The 23429-nt window shown below is 40.3% G+C and overlaps 2 protein-coding genes across 2 annotated transcripts in view; one reads left to right on the top strand and one right to left on the bottom strand.

The window, feature by feature from the left end:
• adam19a (ADAM metallopeptidase domain 19a) overlaps nt 1-23429 on the bottom strand; it is a 198867-nt gene that overhangs the window by 124598 nt on the left and 50840 nt on the right. The window lies entirely within an intron of this gene.
• Nucleotides 2011-23429, top strand: part of LOC128384330 (uncharacterized) — a 185694-nt gene continuing 164275 nt past the window's right edge. Inside the window, exon 1 of the mRNA XM_053343886.1 lies at nt 2011-2022. The gene's annotated coding sequence lies outside the window, so the exon portion shown is untranslated. The remainder of the gene's footprint in view (nt 2023-23429) is intronic.

Genomic DNA, 23429 nt, shown 5'->3' with positions numbered 1-23429 from the left:
GCTTCAGCAGAAATCATTAAAAAGGGAAAAACAGAAGTTCCACTGTAAAGTCAGCTTATCTCAAGCCTCAATTGTCAAAACACTTGAAAAAACCAGGAGAAGTGGGAGTATAATTTGATCCAAAATCATTTCCATATAAATCAAATCCATCTGAGCCAAACAGGAATTCTCTCTCTCTCTCTCTCTCGCCTCCTCCTTGGATATTCCACTCTGTGTGTGGCTCAGCATGTAATGTTTCACTGGGCGACATCACAGCATGATACCTCTTTTAAGGAAAATGGAAATCCCTCTTTACACTACTAACGGCTGCCGAACGTTGTGAGAAACTAATCCTGCCTCTAAAGAAGCAACAAATACACCCAATTAGAGCTGCAGGAGCTGTCTGAGGACAAAGTCACCACACGGTTTGGAGTTGATCATCACCAGTAACTTGTGACCAATCAGTAAAAGCATCACCATGATGAATCTCATGCCACAAAACAGACAAAAATGATATAAAAATGAAGAGAAATGTTGGTGAGTCCATCCTCTCTTCTCTTTTTTAAAGCTGTTTGTGTTTGTGTGCTCAGCTACCTGAACGCCATTAAAAAAAAAAAAGATGTTTAGATGCACTCCTTAAGGGTAATTTATCAGCTAAGAAGTGAGTGGCTCTCCACTTGCAGTGCTTAGCGTCTCGCCTCACTCTTCAGCTCGCATGAAACAGGTTTTTTTAGGGGGGAAATGGACGTGGGTGGCTGGATGAATGCTGATATGAAAAATGGAGAGCTCTCGTTTGCAACTTTGGTATTTTATCTAGGCTGAAAAAGCTCCCCGTGTTTACCTATTTAATATTCACCTGGAGCCGGGCGCCATAAACACAGCTCCTCCAAAAGCCATTTAAAAATAAAGAGGCTGTTAGGAAAACTAAGTGTGAGCAATTGACACGGCATTCTGATTTCAGAGTAATATGAAAATATCTCTTCTGTCCTTTGGCCTGTTTACTTAATCCTGAGCTTCAGCAGAACACATCTCACTACTCTTGCCTTGAACATATTTACTGATCAATACTGCAGCCTACTTACAGTCAACTACATTACCAGCTGCTGCCAAAGCCCAGAAAGATGTTCCATTTACTTATCAGCACTGGTCTTAAAGTGAGCAAGCAGCCAGCTTAAGGCAGTTAGGTTGGAGGGTTGATACTGGATCATCTTTTGCTTGAACTGCTGGTGCCAGCTAGATTTTATAATAGTGGTATTGCTTTTAGTCAAAAGAAGTCGACTGCAAAGTGGAAAACATATTACCATATGTTATAGAACACAACTGTTAGTGTCAGGCGTGTAGTGATCATTTTTCATTCTGGTCCCCTAAACATCCAGAAGCTACTAGAAAACACACCTGATGTGTATCATTCATAGGAAAACCTCTTGCATTTGGCTTGTGTACATGTCAACCACCAACAGCACAGCTCATGAGTCATGAGAACTGATATTTTAATGGAACAGAATGGATTTTTTTAAAACTTGAAGCATTGAAGCAACATGGTAGACACATACAGTCATAGATCTATGGAGGATCCAGGCAGTAACGTTGTTCTTATGACGAGCAGCTGTCTCTAGGGTTTAATGTTTTTCTACACATTTCAACACAGAAATTTGTCCATAATAAACATTTCAGAACACTATTTGTGTGGCTTTACCTATCCAAAACACAAATCAACTGTTACCTATTTTGCCCCTTTTACTTCTCTCTAGTATTTCACATCTAGAAGTGGCTACTTCATTAGGAACACCTGTGCAAGCTAATGGAATCTAATACAACAGCTCTGCTATAAATTCTACCTTAAAGAAGCTTATACATGTTCAGTTTTTGCTGACATTATCAGAAAGGTAATAATTCACCTCAGTGTTTATTACTAAGGTCATAGTAGGTGATGGTGGTGTACAGTGCATTATATTGAATGGTGTTTCTAATATTTTGTCCATTCCATTAACATACATAAGGAATACCAGTCAATATAATGGACTTCAGTAAACCACCACCACTTAGAATGACCTCAGTAATAAACATAAAGTAGAATTATTAATATTGTGATAATGTCAGCAAAAACTGAACATGTATAAACTTCATAACAGTAGAATTTATAGCAGGGTTGTTGTATTGGATTGAATTAGATTGCACAGGTGTATGTTTGATGTTTTATAATCTTGACAGCCTGCACTTTTCCCCTCTTTCTATGTTTCACTTGATTCTATGAAAGTACTTTGTGACATTGTTTTGCAAAGTGCTGTATAAATAAAGTTTATATTATGAGATCATTCAGGTGTCATTGGATGTATTCAGGATTTTGCAGATTGTCCCTAACCCTAACCCATCACACAGCAGTAACTTCATTCAGAATCTAACTAATCAATGTTCAGTGTGCTGTCACACATCTGACGGGTCAGGAAGTCAGCGTTTACACACACATTCATTAACAAGCAACATTAGCATTGTGTTTGGTGTTTAGAGTTGTGTCTTTCAACCTGACGGAAGCAGATGTGATCCTCATTCTTCTTTCACTTCTCTTTTTGTTCCTGCTAACTCTGGAGAGAACTATCTGGCTTTCACTTTAGCTGTTCATTTTGTCTGCATATGATTTTAGCCGGGTAAAGAATAGAGTTGTTTTGTCTTTTTTTCTTTTCTGAAACATCTTCCTGCTGCTGCTGGAAGAAGGTTTAATGAGAGTAGTGAGACCATTAAAAACAAGGAGCTAAAATAGGTTACAAAAAAAAGAACCTGAGGATATTAGACCCAACCTGAAACAACCAGAGAGAACAGCATGATGTACCATTCAATCAATCATATGCACCATATGATCAGAGCTGATAGCATACTTGGATGTAGTCAGGTATAATCCAGATGAGTCCCACAGCTATGCAAAAGAACCCAACTGGACTTTATTAGACATGGATATAATTAACGCCCAACCTTCCTCACATCCTGGACTGATGGTGACTCTGCAATTCCATGTTGAACATGGAGGATAAAGGACTCAGACTGTTAGATGTGATACCATCTGGTGTAGCAAAAGGTATTTTTATGAGGCTAAAGGAAAACAGTTGCTCTCAATCACTGTGAACATGCCCCCGCTCTCCAGGGTAAAGTTCTCTCGACATCGACACCAGACCTAACCTCTTCCTTGAGAAGTCAGAATTTTATAGCACAATTTATCTATGCTTTATAATACCGAGCTGACCTACAGGATGTGGGTGTAGTTTTAAACTATGTCCCTGTAGGGGCCAAAGTTTCAAGACAAGAGCTGCCATATGAAATGTTTAAATGCTCTGTGGTGCTCTCTGCTAGCACTGAATACACTGGAGGTAAAGAGCAGCGGTGGTGGACTTTTTTTTAAAAAGAAGAAAGAGATGAAAGGATACTGTGAGTTAGGAAGCACATAAAATATTTTTAAAATTGAGAAGCGGACCCGATGAAAACGGCACGGCTATCCATCCATTCCTTCCACCCGCTGTCCCTCCATCTTCGCTTCACAGGTGAGCCTTTTCCACTTTCGTTTCTAAATGAGTCGCCGGAGGGTTGTAAAGAGGGATTCAGAGGGGGAGCTGAAGCCCATTGGGGATTTGATCTAGCATGAGGTAATGAGCACTGGCCTGGTTAAGGAGTCAGCTGAGCCCTTATCAGAGAGTGGCAGGCTCAATTCCCAGGCGCTGACATTGTGGGCATGAAGAGACCGGGAACCCCGCTCGCAGATTACTTTTGGGGCCACGAGGAAGTCCATCTCCACCTCCATCCCAGTCACTTTGCACGGCGTCCAGATGGATGGCACACACAACCCTCAGCGCTGTAATTGAACTTGACGTCCAACAGGCACTGACCAGCAATTATAGCCTCCGACTCGTATCAAGTATAGCAAGTGTACACCCACAAAATACATGTGCTAGACAATTGGAAGACAAAGAGGGAATGCAAATAGATTTAGTGTTTCAATTTAGACGCAAACAAATGGGCACACAGGCTCATGAAAGCACTCTCACTGTGTTCCCTGCAGTAGGACTGGATTCATACAGCTTCTTTCAACCAATTGGAGCTGGATTAGTGCTACTGAAGGATGTCCTGTAATGTCATTTTTTGGCAGGAGTGTGTATCATTCCAGAGAACCTTTAGTAAGGCTTATAGGAGCTCTGCAACTTCTCTCCAATTACTGCTTGTAGCCTGGATGGAGAAGGTAATGATTAGCATTATAGGAAACGGCAAAGACTAAACTCATTCAAAAAGGATTAAAAATATAAGGTCATGGTACAATGATAAAATCATCAGGTTGAATTTATGGTAGGATGTATTTCCAGGTACAGGAACATTTTAATTTCCCCTCATGATTGTGTGAATTTAATAAAAACACTTATATTGTTTTTTTTAAAGAATTTAATTTAAAATCAATCTGTGACTTTAAGCTTCAGGTGTTCCTTATTTTTCTATTCAAAGTATTTCTTTAAAACCAGTCTGATCATCTGACTGTTCCTTTGTTGCCAGGATTTCTAGAACAACTTCTATGGTCTTCAATCATCTTAATTTGAAACCCTAACCCTTGCTTTTCTTGCCCCATTTCATATATTTTTTGCTATGCCAACTCTAAGAACTCATCAAGGTGTAATAAACTGTAGATCTCCTTTTAAGATAGTAGCATGTGTCTGGATTTTGGCTTTGCGACCTCGCTTTCAGTCAGTGCAGTCCTTGCTGTACACTAAACGCCTACACCTTCATATTCTCTCTGTGATGAGGGTCACTTCAAGTGTGTGTCTTCTGCAGTGAACCACTGAGAGCAGCGCTTAAAAGTTCACCTCGACAACCCGAAATTCAGTATGAGTTCTGAATCTCCGAGGCCTTGCGTGTAAACTAATCACTCCTGAATCCTGCATGTTCCACCCAAGAATTGCTGTCACTGCTCCATAAAAAAGCCAGAGTTAATGCCTTGGCTCTCTTTCACCTTCTACATCCTCTTCATCATTTTTGCCACAAATTCACAGGCAGGATTCATTGCACGTTAATGTGCAAATGAAGCCATATGCCCTGGTGTTTGTTAAATGATACCCTTTATTAAATGTGTGTACGTCTGCATTAGCTTGCTGGGTGTTTTTGTTGTTCTAAGCATATATGTGACCTGTTTCGACCAGCTTTGGATGATGGCAAAACAATCTCATTTTACAATAATTTAGAGCTGAGGCTGCAGAGTGAATGTGCCCTAAAATACTCTGAATGGAGGGACCTGATAAGAGAATATGAGTAGACAGAGTTGGTTTTCTTTCTGAAATTGCTCTGGATTGCAGAGAAATGTTATCAGTTTTCCTATAGCCTCAGCCATGCTTGTCATTCTGTTCTACACTTAGGCTTCTCTGTCCTCATGATATAATCTGATTTGTTGTGGCACCTGGCACAGACAATGGTTATTAAAGCCAATGTGGGCTTGACTTGACTTCGCTAAGTGATTTGAAAAGCAACAGTTGATTATGAATGGCCCTGGGGTCAAAACTAGGCCCCTAATTCACTGAACACGTAATAGTCATTTTGTTAACAGAATCATCTGAAGTGATTTGCATTAAATGTCATTGGCCTTTCTTTCCCTGACACTGCTGACTAACCATCAGGAGTCGAGCAGTGTTAACACAGAGTTTTGTTTATCTGTTAGACCAAGTCATGCAATATGAGGATAACAGTTGTGTTAGAGCAGAAGACTGGAGTTCCAAACAATATCTGACATATCAGTGAGGTAAAGGTACAACTGTGCCAAAAACCTCAGTTCTGCTCATCAACGTTGGTTAAATATGAAAAGTTCTCTTAGTTTAGGTCTTCCATCTACAGTAAGACACCACTCCAGGGTGGACATCTACGAAAGTACCAATTTTGGATTGTAGTGTGGACAGAGAACTCAGGCAACTCAGCAGATTAACAAGTTTGTTGTTGTTGGCAAAACCGATATTTCGTCGTTTTCCAACTGTTTAGGCCTTTCAGTGTGGATGAAAACCTCCTGCCAGAAAATGGCTTTTTGAGATTTAGCAGACTCAGAGTGGACTGAGGTGGACAGGGTGGAATGCCAATCACTGTTTCTCACAGTCCTCAAATATCTTGTTTTGTCCACAACCTAAAGACATTCAGTTTACTGTCATGGAAGACTAAAGAAACCAGAAAATATTCACATTTGAGAAGCCTACTACTTAAAAAATGACTCAATATGATTCATTGATGATCAAAACAGTTGGTGATTAATTAAATAGTTGGTAACTAATTGTTGCAGCTCTACTTGATAGTCCGACAACTCATTTGCAGTCATTTTGATCATTAATTAAGCTAAGCATGCTAGCGACAATGTTTATTTGGATTGTCATAAAATTGGTTCACACAGCCATGTTCCCTTTAGGATGACTTGTAATAACTTTTCCCTTTGGTGCCACCACCAGTCAGGATTGTAATTGTTCAATGCTTTGGTTTTATGACCAAATACCTAAAAAAACTAATGACACTGACACAATGTGGAACATGGGAAACATAACCTGCTAAACCTCATGTTAAAATTGTCATTGTGACTGAGTATTAATAGCCTCAAAGATCCAATGGGCTGAAACTCTTGTTCTGTAGCACAAAATGACAAATCTTCAAATTTGCCTCAAATATATCAGCTAAGACTCCCTTGTATCGTTAGACCATAAGTATGAGGAAAAATGTCCCCAAAATAGAAGAAACCCCCAGGCAGTGCAACAGAAGATTCAACAGAAGATTCTTTGTTTAAGTAAAAATGGCAAAAAATGGACTGGTTCCAGCTTCTCAAAATTGAATATTTCCTGCTTTTCTTAGTCGTCTAAGATAGTCCACTGAACATCTTTGGCTTTCTTGAGGCACTTGGAGACGCTCTTGGAACATGTGACTGGCATTTTCTGATATTTGCTTGACATTTTAAAGCCACATGATGCCTTGAGATAATAATGGTGGATTCATCAATAATGAAAATAATCATTAGTTAGCAGCCGTAGAATGGACGTAGCCTTAGATTTGAAATGTTCATTACTCTTTGATGCCGAGCTCTTTCCTGCCTCCATCTCTGACCCTGACTGAGCACAAAGACTTATTCATCTCTGGGCGGAGAGAGAGAGAGAGAGAGAGAGAGAGAGAGAGAGAGAGAGAGAGAGAGAGAGAGAGAGAGAGAGAGAGAGAGAGAGAGAGAGAGAGAGAGAGAGAGAGAGAGAGAGAGAGAGAGAGAGAGAGAGAGAGAGAGAGAGAGAGAGAGAGAGAGAGAGAGAGAGAGAGAGAGAGAGAGAGAGAGAGAGAGAGAGAGAGAGAGAGAGAGAGAGAGAGAGAGAGACTGTCAGACTGCATAAACACTAACTTATAGGTACCATCTCCAGATGTAATAGCTATGGTACATTAGACATCTCGCTGTGGACAACGCCCCATCTCTGTTCTTTGTTAATATAGATCCATACATCACTCTACAATATAAAAGCCCATCCACCATCCATTTCCATAACACTCAGAAACACATGGACAAAAGAATGCCATGTTTCTTTCTACTGTTGTTGCTCCTCCACCCACCCACGCTTTGTCTGTGTGTACACCACATGCATCATTCTCTAATGTTAATAGCCTGTTTGGGTATTCTCAGTGTGCCAGGGCTTTATAAGACTTCAAGCCCAGCCCAAGATTGTTATGGGCCCTTTTCTTTTTTTTCCCTTTATTTGCCTTCGCTCCATCTTGCTTTTCTGCTTGTTACGTTATTATTCGGGTTTAGAGGCGGGGGACCACATTGTCGTGGCTTTCATTATTTTACTGTTGTTTTGTGTAGATTTTTTTTTTTGCTACGGAGGTTGGAAAAGAAGTAGGTCAGGCGACTTTAATATTCATGTTAATAGTAAATGACATTCCGCGACAGAGACAGCGAGCGTAACATTAGGCGGCAGGTAAAACGGCAAAAAGATAAAGTTACAACCTCAATTTTGCAGAACAGACAAGAAAAAAAAGAAGATGTATTGCAATCTTCAGTGGCGGGAAAAAGGAAGGGATATTTATTTATTAATTTCTTTCATTTCTGTGCTGACCTTGTTTTCTTCCTGGGCCGGCTGCTCTAACTTTTATACATAAACACTCTGCTTCTCCAGCCAAAGAAATAGAAAGAAAATAGAAAGAGGAAGAGGGGAAAAATTGAAGAAGGAGGAGGGGGGGATGGGTGGTGGATGAAATTGGAGACATAAAGAAAAGAGAAAAGGGCGAGGACAAAGAAAAATAGGAGAGAGTGAGAGGCGAGGGGAAAGGAGGCGAGAGCGGCACGACCTGTACGACACGAAAGCAACACAAAAAAAAGAGAGAGAGAGAAAGAGGACATTTCTTGGCTCGTACTCCTCCTCTCATGTGCGGGCCATCTTAATGAGAGCCACATTTAGGTCAGCGTTGGTTGGCTTTTTCCCCTCTTTCTCTCCTCCACTTCTCTCCCTCTCTCTGTCTCTCTCCCTCCCCCATCCTCCTGAGAGAACGATAAAAACCAGCTCTGTGTGGTTTGGCTATGAAATTACAGTCATTCAACACAAGTTAAAGCAAGAAAAAAAAAAAAAGCTAAAAAAGAAGGAGCAGCATTTTTTTGAGTGTGCACTTAAAGTAGGTTTTGCTGGTAGTTAGTAGTGGTTGTGGTGTGTGTGTGTGTGTGTATGTGTGTGTGTGTGTGTGTGTGTGTGTGTGTGTGTGTGTGGTGTGGGTCAAAATCACTATCATTCTTCTCCATAGAAAGGACACTTGTGAACAAGACTCTTGAGTTTCCACTTGAGAAAATGCTCCATTGCTCAGCCTATACTTAGAGAGCGAACACACAAAAAAGAACCAAAGAAGTCACTGCCCGAATATAAGAAAAGAAAATTGTCAGTCGTGCATCATCACATTTTTCTTGTCTTTCCTCTTCCTGTTGCTGTAGACAAGAGAAAAACAACATATTCTACAGTAGAGCTATTTTTCACCCCAAAAAGAAGAAAAAAAAGGAGGCTTGATGTGAGGAAATAGATATATTTGCCCATAGTCTGGGTAGAATGGGTATCCATCCTGCTGCTCGGCTGATGGTGTACCAATAATAGATGAGTGTGGACAGGAAGGGCGCATGTGGAGAGCTTCCTGATTGGAGGAGTGTGCTGGGAAAGGTGTTTTCTCTATTGCGTGACGGGAAGAGACAAAGCGGGGAGTCGTGGTGTAAAATAGAAGGAGAAGTTAATGCAGAGCGGAAAGAAAAACAGAAGGAGGGAATGAATTTATAGGCATGTTTATTTAGGCCCTTTGTTAGATGGTTTGAAATGAACCAGCACGACCCTATTAAAGTACTGAACATATAGAAGACCACTGTGAACCTGTGCTAGTGCTACATGTACATTGATACTGCTGTATGCACCCAAAGTGTTCAATATACATGAGTTAGATAAATAATCATATGAATATATACTACATGAATTCACCAATTATATTGTGAAATAACCCAATTAATCTTCTAAATTTAGGTCATGATTATGAAATGCTGTTGCACCCAGCTTCTTTTCACAAGTCGTTTTTATTTTACCCCTGGAGAAAATTAATTATTATTATTGCCAAAGTCTGTATTTATTTTACACCATTATTATGGTCATGCTCCAAACATGTTGGGATCTACACTTCCTGCGTGGCAAACACCCACGCCTTACAAAAATGCACACCTTAATAAAATCATTTAAATTCTTCAGCCTCGAGCTGATGATGACGTCATAGGTGAGGTCATCATTGTGACTATTTTCTCAGACTTGCCAAAGCTCCTCCAGAGCCAATGAAGATATTATACTGCTATCATTATAATACTATAGCATTATACCTGCTATCGCTGGCTGAGTAGAACTAACCATGATGTTTCAGGTCAGCTGTTAGAGTTATGATAGCCCAAAACATGCTCTACTTGTATCTGTATGGAGTTCTGTTCTGACAGCTGTATGAAACCTTCTGCTGTGTCTCAAATCACATACTTCTGTTAGTACACTTCTGTTAGTATACTTCAATGTAGTACACTGTGTACACTCTGTACTTACTTGTGTAGTGCGCACATTTTGACAGGTTAGTTTTGTTTGCCACTGTGCACTTAACAGAAATGACGATTAACTAATTAGCAAGCTAACGGTGGCAAGCTAGCATTAGCATTTGCGTTATTGTTAGCAGTTCCATCATTACAGACTACTAAATGAACCTAATAAATCTACTGAGGGTTTATATCTGGCAACAGTACAGTGGTGTTTAGGTATAATTTACATTTGTATAACATGGTGATGTTCACCGTAGTTACAACATCCTTGGCTGCCATTTCCTGTTTGAAAAGTGGTCCCTCCCCTTCTGCTACGTAGCTAAGATAGAGAAGGGTCCATAGTTCCACGCAAAACTTTTCTGAGTGCACCATCCAGTTACTCATAGTACACTGTATTTTTCCATAATTCTCAGCATGAACACACTTATGCACTCAATATATTAAATATAAGTACAGAAGCACATGATTTGAGACACAGTATTCTACTGTTATATATGCAGTGTGATGGACATGGACATTTTCTTGTTGCATTAAAAAGAAGTTGTAGAAGAAGAACCTGTATAAATCTCTGCATCAAGTTCAACTTTGGGGAACTCCAACGCAAACTGTCTTTGATGATGACCACTGAGGGACCACAGAAGTGTCAAAACCAATGAAAGCTATAATAGCCTATTACACCATCCACATTTATGTAACTCTATTTGTCAGTTAGCAAGCTGGTAGAGGTCTCTGAAGTCTCAGAGACAGAACGCGGACGACAGCTGAAAAAACGGTGAAAATTTTGTGCGCAAGTAGTATAACGTTTTGCCCCACCACATTTGCCACTGAGTAGATATTTTAGCTTGCGTGCTAAAGACATTCATCAACAAATGACGTTTATTTTGGTACAGTTTGATCATTGTACGGAATCATGACTCAAGACTGTGTGGAATTCTTACCATTAAGCTAACTTTCAATGCTAACTATTTGTCAGACTTTTAATTTGAAGTGTTGCATTTGCAGATTCTCATTGTCACAACAGCCATCCAGAGAGAGGGAACCAGTCCAACGACAACAAGAGGCGACGTTTAAAAAAAAAAAGCAAGCCGAGGCATGAAAAAAATAGAAATGCGTGGAGAGCCGTAATTAAATGGGTGACGAAAAGAAAAAAAAAAGAAAAAAGAGGAGACATTGAAAAGAGTGAAAAGACCTGATTAAGAGAGGAATAAACAGAGCCGTGCTGGAATACAGTAAATGCAGAACGACCCACACAAAGCTACGTGGGAATAACGATGCGCTGAAGACACACACACACACACACACACACACAGACACACATACACCAGAGTGAAGAGCTTACCAGTAATGTGTGTGGATGTGATGTGGAGTCTAATTGCTCTGTAATGGAGGCAGGTGTTGTGTGCTAATTAAACACACATGACCACCCCTCATACACACACACACAAACACACACACACACACACACACACACACAGGCCTGGCCTTTGTCGAGCAGTTAAATGAAGGAAACTCAAATCGGTGTTTGGCAGTGTTCCTGTCAAATAGTCCTGAATGTGTTAACAGCAGGGATAAAAAGGGATGAGTCATGACTGCATGTTTGACATATTTGACTCGTTTGAACCTTCTCAGACTCCGTCACACTCCTGAAGGAGGGGGTTCTGGTATCCTGGTGTCCACAAATTTGCATGTGTGACTTTTTGTCTTGGTTGAAATCCATTAGGTAAGGTTTTTAATGATCCTCTCTCCACTGCTGCTGTCCAAAAACAAATGAGCACACTGTTTCGGGTGTCATTTTACATTTGTAACTTCACCACTAATGGCTCCGCTGTTCTGATAAGCAGCCATGCTAGCCTGGACTTGGACTGACATCAGAGCTCACACACACACACACACACACACATACACACACACACACACACACACAGGATGTAATTGTGTAATAATACAACTCAATATCAACTTTATGGTGATTCTGGGAACTGTTTGAACTTGCAGGACACACACTCATAGCTTTTACACTTTAGATTTTAATAGATAGAAATAGAAATGCTTTTTATTGATAATAAATGTAGTTTCTGCTGTATCCTGCCAAGACTAAGTGTCACTGTCTTCCAGGACTATCCACTTTTATTTTGGAAAAGAAAGGATCTGATTTTAACTTTAATTTGACAGATACAGGAATATTTAAGTGGATACCCATATTGATATTTGAAAGGTTGTTTTTTTTTTTTTTTTTAAATCCAATAATATTAGCCAGGCTAATTCACCTAACCCAATTTTCTTCAAAAGGAAAATGGAAGTTAGGATGAGGAGGTTCTGTCTTGGAGTGTTTATGAAACCAAACTAGTGCCAAACACCAATGGTGGATCATCCACAGTGTCAACCAAATCTTGAGGAGAATGCTGAACTCAGAACCATTACTTTAATCTAAATTAAACCACAATCCTAATCCTTCAGGAAAGGAAAGGGTTAACCTGTCCTAAAACTAATCCTGATCCTAATGTTAATCTAAAACTAAAAATCCCATCCCTAAACTAATTATAAGGCAGACATATGATATATATAGTAAAATATTCTCACTCCACAGGATTTTCATCATATTTCTATCCTCATGAGGACTTTTAGGTCTAGTGAGAAAAGTAGTACAAGAACACACACACACACACACACACACACACACACACACACACACACACACACACACACACACACACTCCTGAGCTCAGATCAGATGTATTGTATGAGTGAAGCTGACAGTGGATTATAACATAAAAGCCTGTGAAATGGAACAGAGAGTAAAGGAGTTTCTTCAGAAGTAGCTTTGGCTGCTCCCTGCGCTGACGGCAGGCGGAGAGCTGGTGAGGTGACAAATTAAAACATGTCCTCTGTGTGTTTCCTGAGGATTGCATGGTGATTTGTTACCTTGCTGCGAGCGCTGGGCTCCCAAAAAGCCACTAATCCCCAAAACAGACCTCCAGAGTTTGGAGAGGAGCGTGGAGGGGGCTGCAGTGTGGAAAGGACAAGGCCTGAGGCTATGGATAATGTAATAACAAGCATATAATCTTACAGCTTCTCAACATGCAATGCTCTGTTCCTCTATGTGGGTGAAAAGGTTAATGAAAACATGCTTATGCAACACATATAACATACATTTACACTGCTATTGCATGTAAATAAGTATAATTACTGGGTTGCAGGGTTGTAAGGCTGGGCGATATGGCCAAAAATGTCATCATGATACAAATGTTGATATCGATAATTATCGCAATACGTATCAAATATCTTTCAAGTTTAAAAGCTGATTTTTGTTTGAGTGAAAATTGAAGAAACCACATGGTTACATTGTGGTTTAAAACGATTCTCAATCGTTTCACAATCAAGGCAGAATATTTTTAAGTTTAAGGGACGATAAATAAATAGACAAAGAAATCTTAATGCTGGGTTTAACCATCCGTCAAACCTTTTGTTGGTCAGGATTTTCTGTACAAGTTACAAGCAAACCCTACAAATAACAGGCAAAGAAGATAAGTCTACAGCCTCAGGTTTTAGAGCTGCCCTGTGACAGATCACAATGTTCTCTTCTGTACTAAAAATCCTGTAAGAGGGGGAGCAGGTGGCAGGGAGGCACAAATAGCACTTTTCTAGTTGGCTCACTCTTGGAAAGTTTCTTTCATGCATCTTCCATCAATCCAGAGGTTGTATTTCCCTGTCTGCATCTGGAGCCATGAGGTAGTTCACCTTAATCAGTGAGTCCTGTGATGCAGTGACTCCTTTGCTTCTTCTTAGCAGTACAGCTGTGAAGTGGATGGACCTTGGCCTCAAACACAACTCTCAGTTTCATGGACTCAATCTTGGCTTGATATATTGGATCTTGACACATGGATTGACCAAGAATGCCACAAGCTGGTTATCCGTCATATGGTTATCATACTTTAGATATTCAATGACTATGGTCTTTATGTCCTTTATAAGCTGTGTGGGCTTCAGGGTCTATCTTCTGAAGGGGCAGCACAGGCTGAAGGTAGGACACACTCATGTATGAGAGGGAATATGGGAGCTCCAGAAGTGACCTGAAGTGAATCTATGGCCTCAGTCAAAGATTCCAGTGCACACATCTTGCCAGGTGGTTTTCTTGTAGGCAGTGAATACCTGAGAGATGGCCTTGTGCTGCTCCACCTTTGTAACCATCTTTCAGTGAGGGAGGGAGTTAAGCTCTTCCTGAGCAATTGTCAGGTCTCTCTTGTAGAGATGTTACATGATATTTCTCAGCAAATCGAAAAATCCACAACCTTCTGATCAGACATGTGAACATAGAAATATGTAAATCAGTATTGCATCTATTTCAGATTCAAACGCAGTTTCTTCATGCTTGTAATCACTATTTCATTTTGAAGCACAAAGGACTAGAACAATAAAGAAAGTAATTGATATGATTCTCTTTTAAAGTTCTTTTCTTTTTATTATTACCATCTTTATTGTTACTGCACCTTTGGGAGTGCCTTGTGGGACTTTCAGCTAGTAAAGCTACATTTAATTGAATTGCACTGAATGACCAGTACAGGAAAAAGCTAAAACTTACCAACAGCTGTGTGTAGTCAATGTCCCAAACACTGGAACCATGTCCATTGGTTGACCCAAGTGGCCTTTACAATGTTTGACCTTCTCTCAGTTGTCATACATACTTATCTGTCCTCACTCAGGAAATGAGTGCTTCAATCATTTCTGGTGCAATAACTTCACCACAACGGTCTTCAAGGAAGTAAGCTGTTTGGAGGCATCGACTCTGAAGATTCCAGTCTGTCTATAAAGTGAATAGTGAGGTTCAGATGAGGCTCAGATGGGCAACTAGACGTACTGGCGAAGGATGAGACAGCAGGGGAAGTGCAGTCAGTGAAAAATGTTTCTGGCCTGGTAGTCAAGAACTACCTTTCTAGTTTCTAGAATCTCTCATTTTCGACACTGCTAATGGGAAGCATGTCTTTTGCTGTGGAAAACGCTGGTAAGATAGTTTGCTGCTGGCCAGTCATACTTACTGGCCTGATACTTGTCCAGGGTCCAGAACCAGCACTCGTTTGGGACTGTTCTTACTTTCTGCAGGTTCTACCAGGTGATACTGTTTCAATTGATGAAACAGGTTTGTGGTGTTACCAGTCTTAGCTGGCAGATTGTAAAAAGCCAAAATATCGCCAAACTACTAGAGTTGAGTGACCTTTCTTGACGATGATGGCTTCAGCTTTCAGTCTCATTATAGGCACTCCATTTTCTTTGGTGTCACCGTCACTCAATTTGTTGATTGTGTTCAGTCCACTCCAACTACAAGCGGGTCAGCTACTGTTTAAGCAGTCCGTTTAATGGCAGGTAGCAACTAGCCCCTTATCGCTGCAATGTACAGCTTGTAGAGTGGTTTAATGATATCAAACACTTTTTATCCTTATCAAGTAAAATGATAGACAGAATTATTGTTTTATCACCCAGCCCTGCTTACATGTCTCTGAAACACATGAAAACATTATACCGCCATTGTAGAGAGATGTTTTTATTCAAACTGAGCTGTATGACAAAAAAAACAAAAACATGCTGCCAGGGGTTATCACAAGGGTATGACGGGAAATAGCACTCTGAAATTAAATGCATTTTTTTAATAACACAATATTTTGATAATTGATAAGTAACAATCATAAGAAACAGGAAAGCCAGCTCAAAACTATGAGCTTAATCAGCCTTTCTTTGTTTACTATTTGCCTATGCAGATTAACATTTCATCACGTTATTAGGGAAATAATGGGAAAGGGCGGGTACAATCACAAACTCTATTTGTGCCTGGTTTGAGCACATGTGCATACACACAAATACAACATGCAAATGCATACTGTAAAAACAAGCTTTTCCCCACCAAAAAAAGCAATAGAATACAGATTTTTATGACTGGTTATGAGAGCAGAAGACCCTGGAAGCTCCTGATGTAGTGAAGGACACCTGGTTTTCAACAGTTGGCAACAATAACCAGCCTTACAATAACAGTAAAATACTGTGCAGAAGTGATCTGCAGGAGGAGGGAGGCTTCATTCCTGAGCACTCAAATCCCCAATGACTAATTTTAAAGATTGTAATTAACTTTTTTGATGAAGCCAACCTCCAATTTTACACAGTGACTGCTTTTCTTTTTGACTCATCACCAAGGTTAACATGACGGTTTAAAAAAAAAAAAAAGATACAATTTTATATAATTGTAGTGATTACATTAAAATAACTAGAAGAACAGGCTTTATTAAGTGTGTATAGGGGTATCCTTGGAAGTGTGGGTGGATGTAAAAAAGGCAGCGGTCTACACCATCTGAAATTTTTGATGGTTCATTTGTCTTAAGCTTATTTCAACACCATTTCCCAGCTCACTTGGGATTTGGTGATCCATTGTGCTTCCACACATGGCTAATCATGGTGGTTGTTAAATATGTAACACCTCATTAACCTTCAGCTGGGACATGGCTGACAATAACACAGCTAGGCAGCAGTGATTAGCACATAAGCACACTAATCATCTCCACAGTGCATTTATGAAGCAGCTTTGTACATTTTCTAGATTACTACTGTTTATGTTTTAAACACAGTTAGGATGCTTATTGCTTTGTCATGGAGAGCAGAATGATATAGCAGCAGACTATACTACATCTTTATTGCAATAATGCACTGCAAGTATTTTTAGCTTACTAATATTTAGACCAAACAACACTGCAAGTTACAAAGTGGAAACTACATTTGTTTTCTTTTAAAGGGAACCTATGATGTACATTTCCATATTTTTTTGTCTGCCACTGTCTGAAACGTTTTAGCTCCTGTTTCTTTAAGGCCCCCCTTAAAGAAACAGGCATGCACAACGATCTGATGTCATCTCGTCGGCAAGGTAGAAAAAAATGCGTCAAACAAAGCGCTCAGGGCAGGTTAAAGCCCTGGTTTTGACTCACGGGGAACATTTTTAGATAGGTTTGATAGGTTTGAGCGTTAAATATAGATCTCCAACATCATAACAGAATACTTGTGAACAAAAGAAAACCACAAAAAGCATACTATGTCCCCCTTAATGATATCGGGAACTCAATATGTTCAACTCAGACACAGAAGAATCTCTTGAATAATTTAACACTATAGGTTTCAGTAGTGATGGGTTCCAATAGCTGGTTTCAAGTTGGTAAATTACACAGATTCATTAAGCTTGGCAGCCAGAATCCCTAATTGACTCTTTCATTCACAATCTCTCTTTAGTCTTGGTATTCAACATGTACTGTACGAACAAGTCCAAACTCAACAATGCAGCTGTTTACAAGACCATAGTGTTGGTATTGCAGATGGCTCTAAATATTACATTACCCATAAAGCCTCAGTTGCTGATGCTATGGAGAGGAGGCCAGTCAAATATCAGAGGTGTAGATCATTCAGAACACTACAGAAGTCTAAAGTGAAATGATTTCAGCTGCTCATCTGGTTGCAACAAAACTAAACGTAAGCTTCTGTTCACCATTATCGTCACACACAACTATTTATAGGGATGTTAAGTGACTGCTCACCTCTGGAACCTCTGGCCTATCATAGAGACAGATGTTTCCTAACCTAGATGCTCCTAACTTCCTATCTTTTGTTCTCATCATTTTGTGTCCATCTAAACCTTGGAGAAGCTTCAACTGTCAGTCAGCAGATGTTATCTAGACAGAAAACATTTACTTCCAGAACCCTTTACACCCAAAATAACCCTCCCTACCGCACAACACTAGTGGCCTCAAGATTACAGGCACATTTTGTTCATATAGATAGATTTTACAGCTATGGATAGATTTTGTTTATTTGGTGTCTCAATCCTGAATCCTAAACCAGTGGAGTTTGGTACCTTTCTTTTCATTTAAAGCTCTCTTAAATTGTGTATATATTCATGATTAAACCTGTGTGCACACATGGGGCCAGAGATATGCACACACCTTCAGGTTTATAAAGCCGTGCTTACGCATGATTCTATTTTATTAATCTCAGTCTTTGAGGAACTAGGCGCACGTGAACGAGCCTCATTTCCATAATTAGGCATAAATAGATGAAGACACGCTCCGAAACTGTTGTTTACATATCAGTTCTCCTGCCTGCTCTGCCAGACTGTACACCTGTCAATGAAACTAACCATTTCACTGATGGAGAACCTCGCTGGTGCATAACACATGGTTGTACTGTCCATATCATTTATTCAACACATGGACTGTAACCCATCGTCTGCAGTGATATCTCAGAAATGTCATTAATGATAGCTTGTATCATTCATATTCAAACCGACTTTAAAATATCACAATGATTGACTTTGTGCAATAATGAACTGTGTATAACTGTATTCAACACATATTTTAAAGCTTTTTTTATGGGTATGGGTATGAATGTGTATGTGGTCATGGGTATGGGTGAGATGTGTTTGGGCTGGTGCATGTGTAATAGTGTACATGTGTATATATTTTATATTTTTAGAAGAATGTTAAGGGCAAGCTACAATGTTGATGTAAATTATAAGAATGATAAAATTAATCACATAAAGGTCATTTGATTGGGTTAGGGTTAGGGGTTAGGGGTTAGGGTCTCAACAAACTATGTTTTACTAAAAGATTGAGTGTCTCACCTTATATTCCATCTTCACCTCATCACATGACCCGGTGATCGCTTTAGAAAACCATGTGTACATCTGGTCTGAAGAATGCATGACGTGCAAACACTCACTGTATATTCAGTGATCTGTGTAAATAGTTTATGTGCAGGAAATAGCTTATACATGTTTTTTGTGTGTATGCATCATTTCTGCATCTGGCCCCTTATGTCACTCAGCTGGCTGTTACAGATACTGGATCCTTAAACAAACCTGATCCAAGAAAGAAAAAGATGTTTGTGTGAAAGGATAAAATGATTCCTTCTTTTCACTCTCAAGTACATCCACCCTTGAACCACAGCCACACTACACTGGCAGCACTTCTCATTAATTCATATGCTGGCTGAAGGGCAGTGTATTAGCAATAATTAGTCGGCCACTAAATGGAAAACAGGGCTCTAAAGCTGCATGTTGATGGGTAATCGTTACCGTGTATGGACCTTGTGTTGAGAACATTCATCATCGGCTTGAACTGAGTCACAGTTTTTAGTTTGTTTGCGCCAATTTAAGCTTTTGATAGCAGTTAGCCACCACCTTCAGGCGCATTACGAGCTGTGGGAAAAGTTGTTCCTCCCGCTCCAAAATACAGTTGTGCTGTTTTATTGCAGACCTAGGCAGAGTATTTACAAGCCTACCTTATTCTGTGGCAGGGCATTAATCACAGACCAGCATTAGGATGCTGGGGGGCTGGAGAGGGGTTCGTGAGATTCAGGTTTCACGGCTCCACATGGCAATGCGAACAATGTGAGAGACTCGGATTAGAGGAAGCAACTGCAGCTGCATCCATGTTTCATCCCATAGTTCTACATGTCTGGGAATTCTCACTGATTATCTCTTATTAAACTTTAAGGTTTAATTCCAGCACAAGGTATCAATAAGGCACTGTAGGTAACTGAACATACTAGCAAATGAGTCACCATTTTTCACATAAATATGCTGATTATTGCAGCCATAAGCTCCTAATGTTATTCAGAGCATCTACTGTAAATGAGTCATCTACTTATTTTTGTTCCATACCATATCTGGGAATGCCTTGTGATTTCCAGGAAGAGCTGGAGGGTGTAGATATGGATAATATATAATGTTCTACATACAACATATCAATAAAACATTTGATCAAGACAAGCAGAGTTTTCTAAGCATTATCCACAACCACTGGCTTTCATATCTGCATGCTTTTATATTGAAAGGGAATAAGAATTTTTTTTTTCTTTAGCTTTGATGCCTCTTCTTAAACTCTTATTAGGCTCCTGTGTTATTGTTCAAGAAGAAACCAATAGAGAACTGTCACCACCAAACATCAGTTAAATTTCCATGAATGCTTTCCTTCACAGAAGTGTACATTGGATACTAATTCCAAGGTTCTAGTGGAATTATTCAGTTTTATCATTGTCATCATTGGGCCTCCTTCTAAAGCAGCATGTACCAGTGGATTTTAAAGAATTCTTGGCATTCATCAATTTTCTTTCACTTAGAATTTTCTCTTTGTGTCCGACAGTGTAACATCACCTATTGCAGGCTGTAATATTCTCTCCTCTAATATCTCAGCGACTGTCACATTCCCTCTTTATTTCTGTCACAGTAAAACGCTGCTCCAATGACACGGCGTTGGCAGGCTGGATTCTTATTTTATAATTGTTCCAGCTCCTCTAATACAAGCGCTGACACTGATGAATGTGTCGGCTGATATTCTGACGGCTGGTGACCTCGGAATTCTTCTTTTTTACTCTTTTGGGGAATGTTTTTTTGTGAATGTGACTCGGCCCATAAATGGAGCGGATCGCGTCGTGTCGCCTCATGTGGATGTTTTCAGGTTGTTGATGCTTAAATGTGAGGAATGCGGACCTCCTCGTGAACAGGTAAACGCTTTATGACAAATTCGGGCAGTTGAGTGTTTGTTGACTCCAATTTGGAACACTCGTACAAACAAGCCTCTCAGAAAAAGGTTAGAAAAATGTTTTTGCATGAGGCCAACTTCATCTTCAGTTCCATACTCTGCCTGTGGCCCTCACACACACACAACTAACAGTAATTAGGTGTGGCTCAGGAGGTAGAGTGGTCATCCACTAATCGGAAGATCAGTGATTCGATTCCCAGCTCCTCCAGTCCACATATGGATGTGTCCTTGGGGAGGATACTTAACCCCAAATGCTCCCAATGGTGGCACCATCAGTGTATGAATATATGTGAATGGGTGAATGTGACATGTAGTGTAAAAGCACTTTGAGTGGTTAAAAAGACTAGAAAAGTGCTCTATAAGTACAGTTCAGTGTGTGGCACTTACATATAGAGTGAATATGTTTTACAGTATGAGTAGGCACTCACACACACCCAACCAAAAAAAAAAGTCATCAGTAATTGACTACACAAACAGGAGGAATTGTTGGGGACTATTTTCAGCGGCGGACTAATCCACATTTGTTCATCTATAGTGAGTATTTCTGGCAGTGCGACAGTATGCGTGGGAGTTAAAATAAACTACAGCGTGTGTGTGTTCACGGTAAAATATCAGCATATTCTCACGTTGTGAAAAACGTGTAACACCCGGCTTGCCCTCGCTGAGCTCTCCATCTGCACGCTCCGCCAATCATACAGAGATCATCGCGCCTCGGTTCAAGCTGAGACGATGGATATCTAGTGTGTGGCTCTGCTTTTATTTGAATGAAAGGGATTACGCAGAGATGTAATCGATATAATGACTCTGAGACGGCAGCTTGAATGGAAGTGGGGCCATCTCAATAGGAAATCCATATATAACATTTACACACACACACACACACATAATGATTTAGTATGGCACACACATTAGCAGTCTGAAAATAAATGTTTCCCTCACTTTCTTTTTGCTCTGTGTCAATAATGAAATATAGAGTAACGTGCCTTTGACTGTGTAAGAGATGAAATGTGTGCATTATGGAGCACATATGGGGGCCAGAGGATGATCACCACTCAATAAGCTCCTCGTGCGAACGCGTAGAAGACCCCCCCCCCCCCCAGGGCCAACTTTCTGTCACTGACTCGGGCCTTTTGACAGAGTGCCGTTCATAAAATTAAATCCAGCGCCTCTCCTTTTTCTGAGCTTCCAGCCAAATTCGCCACTTCCATCTCTCTTCTCACCTCGTTTCTTCGGCCGTGATAGATCCTTTCGTCAAGCTCCAACGTGAAACCATTTACTGATTTGCATGCGTCAGGCGATCTGTACACAAAAATCGCCTTCAAATAAACAAAAGCAGAGTAGGCACGCACACAGACACACACACAAATACACACATATAAGCAAAGTGTTGAAATGAAATTGAAATGAAAGCACTATTACAGTATCAATCCTTATCTAATCCATTCTGTGGAAAGAGAGGCCGATTGTAATTACCTCCAGCTCAGTTTGTTCTAACGAGGGGTGGTGTTCACATCACTCTTACCTTCTCTCCTTTTTTTTCTCCCAATTCTACATTCTGCTGCTGAATGACAACAACACAATACCAACGGCAATCAATTTCCTATCATACAAAAGCACCTTTGAGGGCTCTCCATTTCATTTTCAAACAATGCAGAGCTGAGAATATGGGCTGAATTAAGATGTAGCGCTGGACCTGTCTGCTGTGCTCTGCAGAGGGACAAGCAGATCTGGACCACTTAACAGCTTTTCAATTCAGAATTTCCGGGCCAGAACCTGCTAACAAGACATTTGAAATGACTCACGATCCTTTTTACATCTGTAGAGTGCTCCGACTGCCTGATCCGCTGCTTCCGGTTCTCACTCTGGGACTGGGACAAAACCCAACGCCGGTCCCATATAACTGAGTCCAAATGTGACATGACAGGATTATCAGGCCGGAGCCAGTGTAGGAGATCTGCAAATTCACTTTCTCCTGGCTGCATGTGCGCTCCAAATGTTTCTCCATTTTCAGGAAAAGTGACTAGAGAGCAGAATTTAGAAGCAGGATGGACCCTGGTGGGACAGACTGGGCTCTCTGTGCAGTTGGCCCACTTCTTGAGAAAGGCATATAAGAGGTCTGCCTTCTGTTGGACTTCATTGCTTTCAGATCCTGGGAACTCTTTCTTTACTAAAACAGTTGACTATCAAAGTCCCACATTCTCACACGGCACTGTGCTGACCCAATGTAAACCCCCCTGGAGGTTAGGACTGCTTGTGTTTAGGCAATTTCACCTGGTGTTACCCTGTCTCCTACAAAATATACCCATTTGCTTTGCCAAATACACTATGAAAAAAAACAAAAGATCCCAGAATTCTATTAACTGGCAAAGCTTTTTCAATCCAGGAGAAGTGACATTCTTAACACTGCTGTCCGTCTATCAGGCATCGATGTACCTCAACTCTCCGGAAACACTTGATCGGCCCATTATGAATACTGTCTGTACAACATACCAATGAGTGCCACACAGTAGAAAGATGGGTGGACTTTATGCCACACAGAAGTCATAAGGTGGATGGATGGTCACATAGGTCTTCACAGATCCACTCAGTTCCTTGTAACTGAAACCCAATCCAAGACCAGAGTTGGGTGAGATCCAGTTTATGAATTGACTAAAGTAGAGTGTCTCTATATATCGCCACTTAGTCTTTGTGTCAATATGTCTCAGATCTGACTGGATCTGATTGGATCTGAGTGGATCATGATGTCACCTGTGTTGGTGGTCCTTCTACACTTAGGTTGACTACATATTGGATCAGTTAAAGTGATCTTCACATCTATATAGATC

The sequence above is a fragment of the Scomber japonicus genome, chromosome 22 (assembly GCF_027409825.1).
Source record: "Scomber japonicus isolate fScoJap1 chromosome 22, fScoJap1.pri, whole genome shotgun sequence".
Taxonomy (NCBI): Eukaryota; Metazoa; Chordata; class Actinopteri; order Scombriformes; family Scombridae; genus Scomber; species Scomber japonicus.
The sequence above is the reverse complement of the archived record's forward strand: the minus strand, read 5'-3'. Positions and strand labels throughout refer to the sequence as shown.